This window comes from Neophocaena asiaeorientalis, unplaced genomic scaffold (genome assembly GCF_003031525.2).
Source record: "Neophocaena asiaeorientalis asiaeorientalis breed wild unplaced genomic scaffold, Neophocaena_asiaeorientalis_V1.1 scaffold400, whole genome shotgun sequence".
Lineage (NCBI taxonomy): Eukaryota > Metazoa > Chordata > Mammalia > Artiodactyla > Phocoenidae > Neophocaena > Neophocaena asiaeorientalis.
This window is the reverse complement of record NW_020175089.1, coordinates 4,551,498-4,563,124: the sequence shown is the minus strand read 5'-3', so window position 1 is coordinate 4,563,124 and position 11,627 is coordinate 4,551,498.

Below are 11,627 nucleotides of genomic sequence, written 5' to 3'. Positions count from 1 at the left end.
CACTGGACCACCACGGAAGTCCCATTAAGTTTAATTTTTGAATGGGTAATACTTTCACGTGGTCTACTCTGCATTATTAACATTTTACTATTACTTTCTTAAGTTTTGACAATCAACAAAACAATGAATCAAGTCTTGATGATAATTTTTGCCAGTTTCTGTGGTGTAAATATTCCTATCATGGCCAATTTCAAGCTACAGACATGAAGATAAACCAAATACAGACTTGGAAATAGATGCACAATGCTATACCATTATATCATATTTCCAACATACAGATAAAATAGATACAAATAGCCTCCAGAGCATAGACAATAGAAAATGTAGTAAAATACATAATTAGCAATTGATGGCTTTCAAGTATTTATTACTTTCAGTTTTAATAAAATGTATATATATATTTTGTTTGTTTGTTTGTTTGTGGTACTTGGGCCTTTCACTGTTGTGGCCTCTCCCGTTGCGGAACACAGGCTCTGGACACGCAGGCTCAGCGGCCATGGCTCACGGGCCCAGCTGCTCCGCATTATGTGGGATCTTCCCGGACAGGGGCACGAACCCGAGTGCCCTGCATTGGCAGGCGGACTCTCAACCACTGCACCACCAGGGAAGCCCAAATGTATGTATTTTTAATTTGTATAATTTAATTTTTAAAATTTAATTATTTTGGCTGCACTGGGTCTTTGTTGCTGTGTGTGGGCTTTCTCTAGTTACAGTGAGTGGGAGCTTCTCTTTGTTGTGGTGCACGGGCTTCTCATTGTGGTGGCTTCTCTGGTTGGGGAGCACGGGCTCTAACTGCACAGTCTTCAGTAGTTGTGGTACACGAGCTCAGTAGTTGTGGCTCGCAGGCTCTAGAGTGCAGGCTCAGTAGTTCTGGTGCATGGGCTTAGTTGCTCTGCAGCATGTGGGATCTTCCTGGACCAGGGCTCCAACCGTGTCCCCTGCATTGGCAGGTGGATTCTTTTATTTTTTTTTTTAACATCTTTATTGGAGTATAATTGCTTTACAATGGTGTGTTAGTTTCTGCTTTATAACAAAGTGAATCAGCTACACATATACATATATCCCCATATCTCCTCCCTCTTGCGTCTCCCTCCCACCCTCCCTTCCCACCCCTCTAGGTGGTCACAAAGAACAGAGCTGATCTCCCTGTGCTATGTGGCTGCTTCCCACTAGCTATATATTTTACATTTAGTAGTATATATAAGGCCATATATATATATACTCTCATGGAGAGAGTCCATACCACTCTCTCACTTTGTGCCAGCTTACTCTTCACCCTCCCTGTGTCCTCAAGTCCATTCTCTACGTCTGTGTCTTTATTCCTGTCCTACCCCTAGGTTCTTCATAACCGTTTTTTGTTTGTTTGTTTGTTTTTTAGATTCCATATATGTTAGCATATGGTATTTGTTTTTCTCTTTCTGACTTACTTCACTCTGTGTGACAGACTTTATGTCCATCCACTTCACTACAAATAACTCAATTTCGTTTCTTTTTATGGCTGAGTAATATTCCATTGTATATATGTGCCACAACTTCTTTATCCTTTCATCTGTTAATGGACACTTAGGTTATTTCCATGTCCTGGCTATTGTAAATACAGCTGCAATGAACATTGTGGTGCATGACTCTTTTTGAATTATGGTTTTCTCAGGGTATATGCCCAGGAGTGGGATTGCTGCGTTGTATGGTAGTTCTATTTTTAGTTTTTAAAGAAACCTCCATACTGTTCTCCATAGTGGCTGTATCAATTTACATTCCCACCAACAGTGCAAGAGGGTTCCCTTTGCTCCACACCCTCTCCAATATTTATTGTTTGTAGATTTTTTGATGATGGCCATTATGACTGGTGTGAGGTGATACCCCATTGTAGTTTTCATTTACATTTCTCTAATAATTAGCGATGTTGAGCATTCTTTCATGTGTTTATTGGAAATCTGTCTATCTTCTTTGGAGAAATGTCTATTTAGGTCTTCTGCCCATTTTTGGATTGGGTTGTTTGTTTTTCCTGATATTGAGCTGCATGAGCTGCTTGTAAATTTTGGAGATTAATCCTTTGTCAGTTGCTTCATTTGCAAATATTTTCTCCCATTCTGAGGGTTGTCTTTTGGTTTTGTTTATGGTTTCCTTTGCTGTGCAAAAGCTTTGAAGTTTCATTAGGTCCCATTTGTTTATTTTTGCTTTTTTTCCATTTCTCTAGGAGGTGGGTCAACAAGGATCTTGCTGTGATTTATATCATAGAGTGTTCTGCCTATGTTTTCCTCTAAGAGTTTGATAGTGTCTGGCCTTACCTTTAGGTCTTTAACCCATTTTGAGTTTATCTTTGTGTATGGTGTTAGGGAGTGTTCTAGTTTCATTCTTTTACATGTAGCTGTCCAGTTTTCCCAGCACCACTTATTGAAGAGGCCGTCTTTTCTTCATTGAATATTCTTGCCTCCTTTATCAAAAATAAGGTGACCATATGTGTGTGGGTTTATCTCTGGGCTTTCTATCCTGTTCCATTGATCTATATTTCTGTTTTTGTTCCAGTATCATATTGTCTTGATTACTGTAGCTTTGCAGTATAGTCTGAAGTCAGGCAGGCTGATTACTCCAGCTCTGTATTTCTTTCTCAATATTGCTTTGGCTATTCAGGGTCTTTTGTGTTTCCATACAAATTGTGAAAATTTTCATTCTAGTTCTGTGAAAAATGCCATTGGTAACTTAATAGGGATTGCATTGACTCTGTAGATTGCTTTGGGTAGTATAGTCATTTTCACAATATTGATTCTTCCAATCCAAGAACGTGGTATATCTCTCCATCTGTTTGTATCATCTTTAATTTCTTTCATCAGTGTCTTATAGTTTTCTGCATATAGGTCTTTTATTTCCTTAGGTAGGTTTATTCCTAGGTATTTTATTCTTTTTGTTGCAATGGAAAATGGCAGTGTTTCCTTAATTTCTCTTTCTGATTGTTCATCATTAGTATATAGGAATACAAGAGATTTCTGTGCATTAATTTTGTATCCTGCTACTTTACCAAATTCATTGATTAGCTCTAGTAGTTTTCTGGTAGTGTCCTTAGGATTCTCTATGTCATCTGCAAACAGTGACAGCTTTACCTCTTCTTTTCTGATTTGGATTCCTGTTATTTCTTTTTCTTCTCTGATTGCTGTGGCTATAACTTCCAAAACTATGTTGAATAATAGTGGTGAGAGTGGGCAACCTTGTCTTGTTCCTGATCTTAGTGGAAATCGTTTCAGTTTTTCACCATGGAGAATGATGTTGGCTGTGGGTTTGTCATATATGGCCTTTATTATGTTGAGGTACGTTCCCTCTGCCTACTTTCTGAAGGGTTTTTTTCATAAATGGGTGTTGAATTTTGTTGAAAGCTTTTTCTGCATCTATTAAGATGACCATATGGCTTTTATCCTTCAATTTGTTAATATGGTGTATCACATTGATTGATTTGTGTATATTGAAGAATCCTTGGCTGATGGATTTTTAACCACTGCACCACCGGGGTAGTCCCTATATAATTTAATTTTTTTAATATGCATTTAGTTTATTTATTTATTTTTGGCTGCAGTGGGCCTTTGTTGCTGCGTGCTGGGTTTTCTCTAGTTGTGGAGAGCAGGGTTACTCTTCATTGTGGTGCGCGGGCTTTTCATTGTGGTGGCTTCTCTTGTTGCGGAGCATGGGCTCTATGCACATGGGCTTCAGTAGTTGTGGCACGTGGGCTTCAGTAGTTGTGGCTTGTGGGCTCTAGAGCGCAGACTCAGTAGTTGTAGCGCACAGGCTTTGTTGCTCTGCAGCATGTGGGATCTTCCCGCACCAGAGCTCGAACCCATGTCCCCTGCATGGGCAAGTGGATTCTTACCCACTGTGCCACCAGGGAAGCCCTATAATTTAATTTTTAATAATGGGTGTGTTTAAGAGCTAGACTACAAAATTCCTAAAAATAACAATCTTCTTTCAAGAGTCTGTAAGAGCTAGTTCCAGCATACCACTGTAGCCATCAGCAGTAAGGCCTAAGAAGCAGAGAAAGCCAATCTGCAGAGAAGAGAAAGAGAGAAGAAAGAGGGGGAGGAGGAGGAAGAGAAGGAAGACAAAGTAAAAGAGAATGAGAAGAACAAGAATGCAAAGAAAGGTAAAGGTAAGAGAGGTTAGGGGTACTATGGCCTGGATTCCTGACTTGTTCAACTTCTTAGTTCCAGTCCCTCTGCAGTCTAGTGCATTTCTGTATTGTAAAGATGTACCTCATATCCTTATAATAAATGCTTCCTTTAAAAAAAAAATTTACACTTTACTAGGAACAATTTGCTGAACCCAAACCAGCTTAAGATTAATAATTAATACTTGGTGTTCATGCGCTCAAATGTATGTCACATTTTTATTAGAATGCAGTGACAAAGATAATATATTTATATCATTAATATATAGAGTTATAGCCACCCAAGGTGCAAATATTCCTAAACATGTTTGACCCAAAGTGCTATACAGTATGTGTAGTGCTTGTTTATAACAGCAAAGTTTACTGTTCATATGTCTTGTTGATATTAATCTATAAATTTTTTAAACTTAGCTTTTGAATAAATTTTTCTCTTTATTAATTCTTCTTTTTAAAAATTAATTAATTAATCTTATTTTTGGCTGTGTTGGGTCTTCATTGCTGCTCAAGTGCTTTCTCTAGTTGCGGCGAGCTGGGGCTACTCTTCGTTACAGTGCATGGGCTTCTCATTGCAGTGGCTTCTCTTGTTCCGGAGCATGGGCTCTAGGTGTGCAGGATTCAGTAGTTGTGTCACGCAGCCTCAGTAGTTATGCCTCCGGGCTCTAGAGTGCAGGCTCAGTAGTTGTGGCACATGGGCTTAGTTGCTCTGGGGCATGTGGGATCTTCCTGGACCAGGGCTTGTACCTGTGTCCCCTGCTTTGGTAGGGGGATTCTTAACCATTGAGCCACCAGGGGAGTCCCTATTAATTCTTCTTGGCTTCAATTAAAGTACAGAAGTGTATGGTGCCTTTTTGTAAAACTATTAGGATTGACTTTGGTCCAGCTTGAAACCTTTTAATACTCACCCAGATTGCTCCTAATACCATCCTGCATCACTTACCCTTCTTTGCTTTCAGGAGACAGTCCATATTCCTTAGCATGGCTTTCAAGGCCCTTCCCAGACTGGCTCCTTCTCAACCTTCCAGTCCCCTGGACTCATCAGATGGTTGTTAATTCACATTGCCTGCCCTCTCTGCCTAGAATGAATGCTTGTTTCCTCCCCTTGCATTCCCACTTCATCTGGGAAGAGATTGCTTTTTCTCAAGACCTCACCACCTGTGTGCCCCCATTCTGGTCCAAGCCCTCCAGCCCCATTATCACAGCATGGCAGGAACTGCTGTTTCACTACCCACTTATTAGTTGTATGCGAGGCTGCCTTTTCAGCTAAAATGTGGACTTTTGGAGGAAAAGCAGTATGACTTGTTCTTGGACCCCCAGAATCTCGCACAGGACCTGCCACATAGCAGGTGTTCACTAAATTTCTCATGAATTGAAGTAAACATGTTTTAGGGGCAGAAAGAGCCTGATTTCCCCCACACATATGGTAGGAAGTCCTGGGATTTAGCCAGAAAAGCTTCTGGGAGAATTTTTTTGGTAAGTCTGGTAAGCAGGGCTTGTCCCTAACCTAACTTTCCACCTGTTTGCTACACTATCCCCTGCCAAATCTTCAACCTTAAGGATATTGATTAATGCCATGAGCTCAAGGACTTGTACATTACTTACTATCACTGTGTAACAAATACTCTAAATTTAGTGGCTGAAGTGATAAATTTCATCTCCCATGGTTTCTGCCATGCAGGGATTTGGGAGTTGTTTGGCTTAGTATTCCTGACTCAGGATCTCTTTTGAGGTCACAGATGTCAGCCAGGACTGCAGTGACCTGGAGGCTTGGCCAGGGCTCTCTCATGGCTGGCAAGTTGGTTCCTCTCCTTATGGGTTTCTCCATGAAGTTGCTGAATGGTCTTGTGGCATGGAGGCTGGCTTCTCCCAGAGCAAGCAATGTAAGAGGCCAAGGCAGAAGCTGTGTTGCCTTTTCTGATCTGGCTTTGGAAGACACCCACCATCACTTCTGTCATATTCTATTGATCACACAGGCCAGCCTTGCTTCAAGATGGGAGGAGACTACACAAGGACAAGAATACCATGAGGTGATTATCATGAGGACCCTCCTGAAAGCTGATGACTACAACTAGACTGAAAGATAAGATGTATCTTATTATATAACTACATGATAAAAGAAATAAAGAACACAATGTACCAAGTGATTAGTAGACCTTATGTGATACATTCCAAATGTTGTTCCTAAAATCCTGAGGGCTGGAAAAAATTGTATGCATGCCCAGAAGGAAGAGAGAATTTCAGACACGTCACCAGCAGTAATTATAGCTTAATCAATACTCTCATTTATTTGACAATACTTCAAGATGCTCATGGATCTCAAAGATAAAATCCCATAGCCTTACATAGTATCCCCTGCTACAAGCCAAATCCCAATACTTCCCGATACTTTTGTATGGCAATATGCTATCTGAATTTGAGATACCTTTGTGCACATAATCAAGAAATTGTGTGGATCCTTTGTTAAAGGAGTCTTACCTTAGTACTCTTTAAAAGTGCCCCATGGAAGCCTGTACTGTCCTTGTCTGTTTAACGTGTTAATCAGTGGTTTGGAATGAAAAAATGTTTATCAAATTGTAAATGACTCAAGCTTGAAGGAATAGTTACTACATGAGATGATAATACCAGGTTTTAGGGCAATTCCCATGGGCTAGAATGATGGACTGAACAAGTAAAAGCAAACTTAACAGGGATATATGAAGAGGCTGATATTCAGATCCACTTAGTTATTTAAGTCTTCTAAGTCCTCAACTCACATGTCCCTTCCATTAGAGAGCACGCATGGCCCATTCACTCTTGGGAAATGCCCCCTCTTCCCTATTTCTGACACCCCATTCTGACAAGTAGACCCTCCTCCAGGTTCTGCATCCTTTCTCCAGGGCCAGACTAAGAGGGTCTTCAGGGTTATGGGGAAATAAATGCAGAGGAACTGGGTTAGAAAAATCCCTTCATGACTGAGTAGGCCTCATCAGCATCCTTTGTCCCTCTTCTAACCTCCATTCTTCTCCTCCCCATAAGGAACCATACTATCCCTCACCTGAGTCTACCTATGTGGAAATGTGTAAGACAGTCCTTTCCATAGATGACCATCCTTTTGGATTTTTCTTTAAACTTCACAGGATCTGACTTTCATCTTTTGGACATCTAAAGAAACCACCATGATCACTCATGGTCATTAATCTTTTCCTAGAGGGAATAGGTTAAAAGATGGATGTTTGAGTATGGTCATCAAAGGGAAAATAAGTACTTAGAGCTCAAGCCTTCATGAAACTGTGTGCTTGGAAAAATGAGGGCTCTGTTTTAGTCAGTATAGGTTAGGTAAAGCTGCAGTATCAAACAACAATCTAAGTGGTTCAAAACTAGAGTTTATTTTTCACTCACATTACATGTACATTGCAATTCAGGAAACAAGTTAACAGGGCTGCCCCATCTGAAACATCACTGGTCACCACCACAGAGAGAAAGGAAGATGGAGGACACGTACTGATTGTTAGTTGCTTTTTCCTAGATGTGGCACATGTTACTTTTGTCCTTATTTCATTAGCAAGAGCAAGTTGATGGTCATACCTAACTTTAAGGGGACAGGGAATTGGAATCCTCCCCTATGTCCAGATATGAGGGAGATTAGAGATTGGCAAATGGAATAATGTCAGTCACAGGCTCTATGTACAAGTAGAATGGTGCTATTTTTTAATTTGTGGAGCTGGGGGAGAGGTAGGCAATGGGAGATACTGGTTTCTAATTAACTATTTTTAATAGAAAGAATCCCTCAATCTGAACTAAAGAAATAAAATGAAAAGTCAACCTGTCACTTGGATACTCCAACCCCCAGTTCTCCTCTACAGGGCAATCATGATTACCAGTTTTCTGTGTCTCCTTCCCTCCAAATTATCTACAAATAATCACACATGTTTATAAAAATATGAGTTTGTTATATATAGCATGTGTTGTATATAGCATAAAGAAAAATGCAAAACAAGAAACAAAAAAACTTGCATGTAGAGTTTAACAAAAAAAAAAAAACTCATTGGGGCTTCCCTGGTGGCGCAGTGGTTGAGAGTCTGCCTGCCGTTGCAGGGGACACTGCCCCGGTCCAGGAGGATCCCACATGCCGCAGAGCGGCTGGGCCCGTGAGCCATGGCCGCTGAGCCTGCGCGTCCGGTGCCTGTGCTCCGCAAAGGGAGAGGCCACAACAGAGGCCCGCGTACCACAAAAAAAAAAAAAAAAAAAAAAACTCATCAACACCCAGGTGAAGGAATAGAAATGAGAAGTTCCCTTCCCAAAGCTCCCTGTGTGCCCCTCCCTGGTCATAACTGACTCATCCTTTTAGGTGCCCATGATTCTGACTTTTGTGATAGTTATTTCCTTGCCTTAAAAAAAAAAATTTAGCACCTTCATATATATCCCTAAGTGATATAATTTAATTTTTCCTGTTTTCAAAATTTACAAAATGGAGTCTGTATAATCCTTTGAGTCTTGCCTTGTATTTTGAGTCTTGTTTCTTTCAATCAACATTTTGTTTGTGATATTCATCCTCACATAGCTGTAGTTTTGTCATTTTTATTACCATGTAGTATTTCGTTAGAAATTTACCACAAAACAAAACAATAAAACAACAAAAAAGAAACATCACAATTTCTCCATTTAAAAATTTTCTAATTTTTCCATATTAATGTCCTCTTGATAGACATTTGAGTTGTCTGCAGTTGGGGCTGTTAAATGCAATGCTGCTGTGAACATCCTTGTCTATGGGTCTTGGTGCATAGGTGCATGAATTTCTCTCATGTGTGTACCCAGAAGGGAAATTACCGGGTTATAGAGTACAAACGCCTTCAACTTTAATAATAATGCCAGCTAGTTCTCCAAAGTGGTTATACCTGCTTATATTCTCGCTAGCAGTATAAGAAATTTCTATAGCTTTATCAACTCTTGGTACTGTCAGAATATATTATTATTTTACACAAATAGGAAAGTAATGTAAAGTTCATTCTCCAACCTTGTCTTTTTTTTGGTAATATAGCAGCATCATTTTATTTTGAATTCTTTGATTGGATAGTAACAGTTGATAAAAATCCCTATGATAAAACCTAATGACTGACTTCAGAAAAGATAGAGATGGGCCTTCCTAGCAAATATGGCAGAGAAAAGTCCAACTTTGCCTTTTTAAAAATATAAAAATACATCTTGGAATGTATGCCATCTAGAATATATAGACATCCATTTTCATGCTTGCTTAACGTTCTTAGTTATGACTTTTATTTTCTCTACTATCTTAAATAATAAATCATTTTCAACATAGAGAGAGAGCTGTAGGACAAAGATGGCATGTATTCACAACTCATTCCTGTTCATGGCACACATTACTAATTGATCATGGCACTCTGTCCCACTGAGCACAAATGTAGCCTTAGAATCCTTCTCAATTCAGTGCTCTAATACCTTACTACTCAAAATGTAGTCCCAGGGCTTGCAGCATTAGCATCACCTGGGGGCTTGTTGGCAATGCAGAATCTCAGACCCTACTCCAAACTTACTGAATCAGAGTCTGCATTTAAGAAATATTCCCAGGTAATTCACCTGCATAAAGAAGTATAAGAAGTGCTGGCTTAGGCAGCATCTACAAAATACCAGTGAAATGTGTGTGTCCTCCCTATTCCAGAGGCACACTGCAAGCCTCTGTCCTTGGTCCTGTTCTTCCAAAGCGTTTATCTGTGCATTTCATGAGAACATAGGTGGCAAGCTGATCTGATGTGCCTACAGTAAGAATTCTAGAGGGGTAGCAGAAACACTGGATTGCAGAATCATGATAAAAGCACACCGAGAGGGTGGAGTGAAGTACAGGCTCTAACCATTGAGCTAAATAAAATTTGACCAAGACAAGCAAAAGACTTCATAGGAGCATATCTGAAAATAGCAGTGGCATATAAACATACATGTATGGGACTTCCCTGGTGGCACAGTGGTTGAGAGTCCACCTGCCGATGCAGGGGACACGGGTTCGTGCCCCAGTCCGGGAAGCTCCCACATGCTGTGGAGTGGCTAGGCCCGTGAGCCATGGCCCATGGGCCTGCGCGTCCGGAGCCTGTGCTCCACAACGAGAGAGGCCACAACAGTGAGAGGCCCGCGTACCGCAAACACACACACACATACACACACACACACAAAAAAAACACATGTATGTATAATAATCATTTTGCTGTACACTTGAAACTAACACAACACTGTAAGTTAACTGTGCTTACATTTTTAAAAGTAAAAATAAACATCTAATAACAACAACAAAAAAGAGAATAGCAGTGGCATGCAGTGTCTGTTATGAAACATTACCCTTGATGTCACACAGAAAGGCTGGGTTCCAGATTACGTTGGGACACAAAACCATGCTCTCCCCTGCTTATATTAAGTCAATTAATGCACTAGAAAATACAGAGGCTCTGAGGAACCCATTGTAGTCAGTTCTCTTTGTTTAATTCAGCAGTCCCCAAACAGAACCCTTTCTGTATATCACCTATTAATATCTACAGGACTGATGCTATGGAACACAGTGTGGGAAACACTGGCTTGGGGTTTTAGTTTACGGTCTGGGCCATGAAAAAGACATAGCTAGGAAGAGGGGAAAGATGGCGGAAGAGTAACACGCGGAGATCACCTTCCTCCCCACAGATACATCAGAAATACATCTACACATGGAACAACTCCTACAGAACATCTACTGAACGCTGGCGGAAGACCTCAGACCTCCCAAAAGGCAAGAAACTCCCCACGTACCTGGGTAGGGCAAAAGAAAAAAGAATAAACAGAGACAAAATAATAGGGACGGGACCTGCACCAGCGGTAGGGAGCCGTGAAGGAAGAAAGTTTGCACACACTAGAAGCCCCTTCGCGGGCAGAGACTGCAGGTAGCTGAGGGGGGAGCTTCAGAGCCGCGGAGGAGAACGCAGCAACCGGGGTGTGGAGGCCAAAAAGGAGAGATTCCCGCACAGAGGATCGGTGCCGACCAGCACTCACCAGCCAGAGAGGCTTGTCTGCTCACCCACCGGGGCGGGCGGGGCTGCGAGCTGAGGCTTGGGCCTCGGTCGAAGCGCAGGGAGAGGACTGGCGGCGTGAACACAGCCTGAAGGGGTTAGTGCACGGCTAGCAGGGAGGGAGTCCGGGGGAAAGTCCGGACCTGCCGAAGAGGCAAGAGACTTTTTCTTCCCTCTTTGTTTCCTGGTGCGCGAGGAGAGGGGATTAAGAGCGCTGCTTAAAGGAGCTCCAGAGACGAGCGCGAGCCGCGGCTAAAAGCGCGGATCCCAGAGACGGGCATAGAACGCTAAGGCTGCTGCTGCCGGCACCAAGAAGCCTGTGTGCGAGCACAGGCCACTATCCCCACCCCCGTTCCGGGGAGCCTGTGCAGCCCGCCACTGCCAGGGTCCCGGGATCCAGGGACAACTTCCCCGGTAGAACGCACGGCGCGCCTCAGGCTGGTGTAACGTCATGTTGG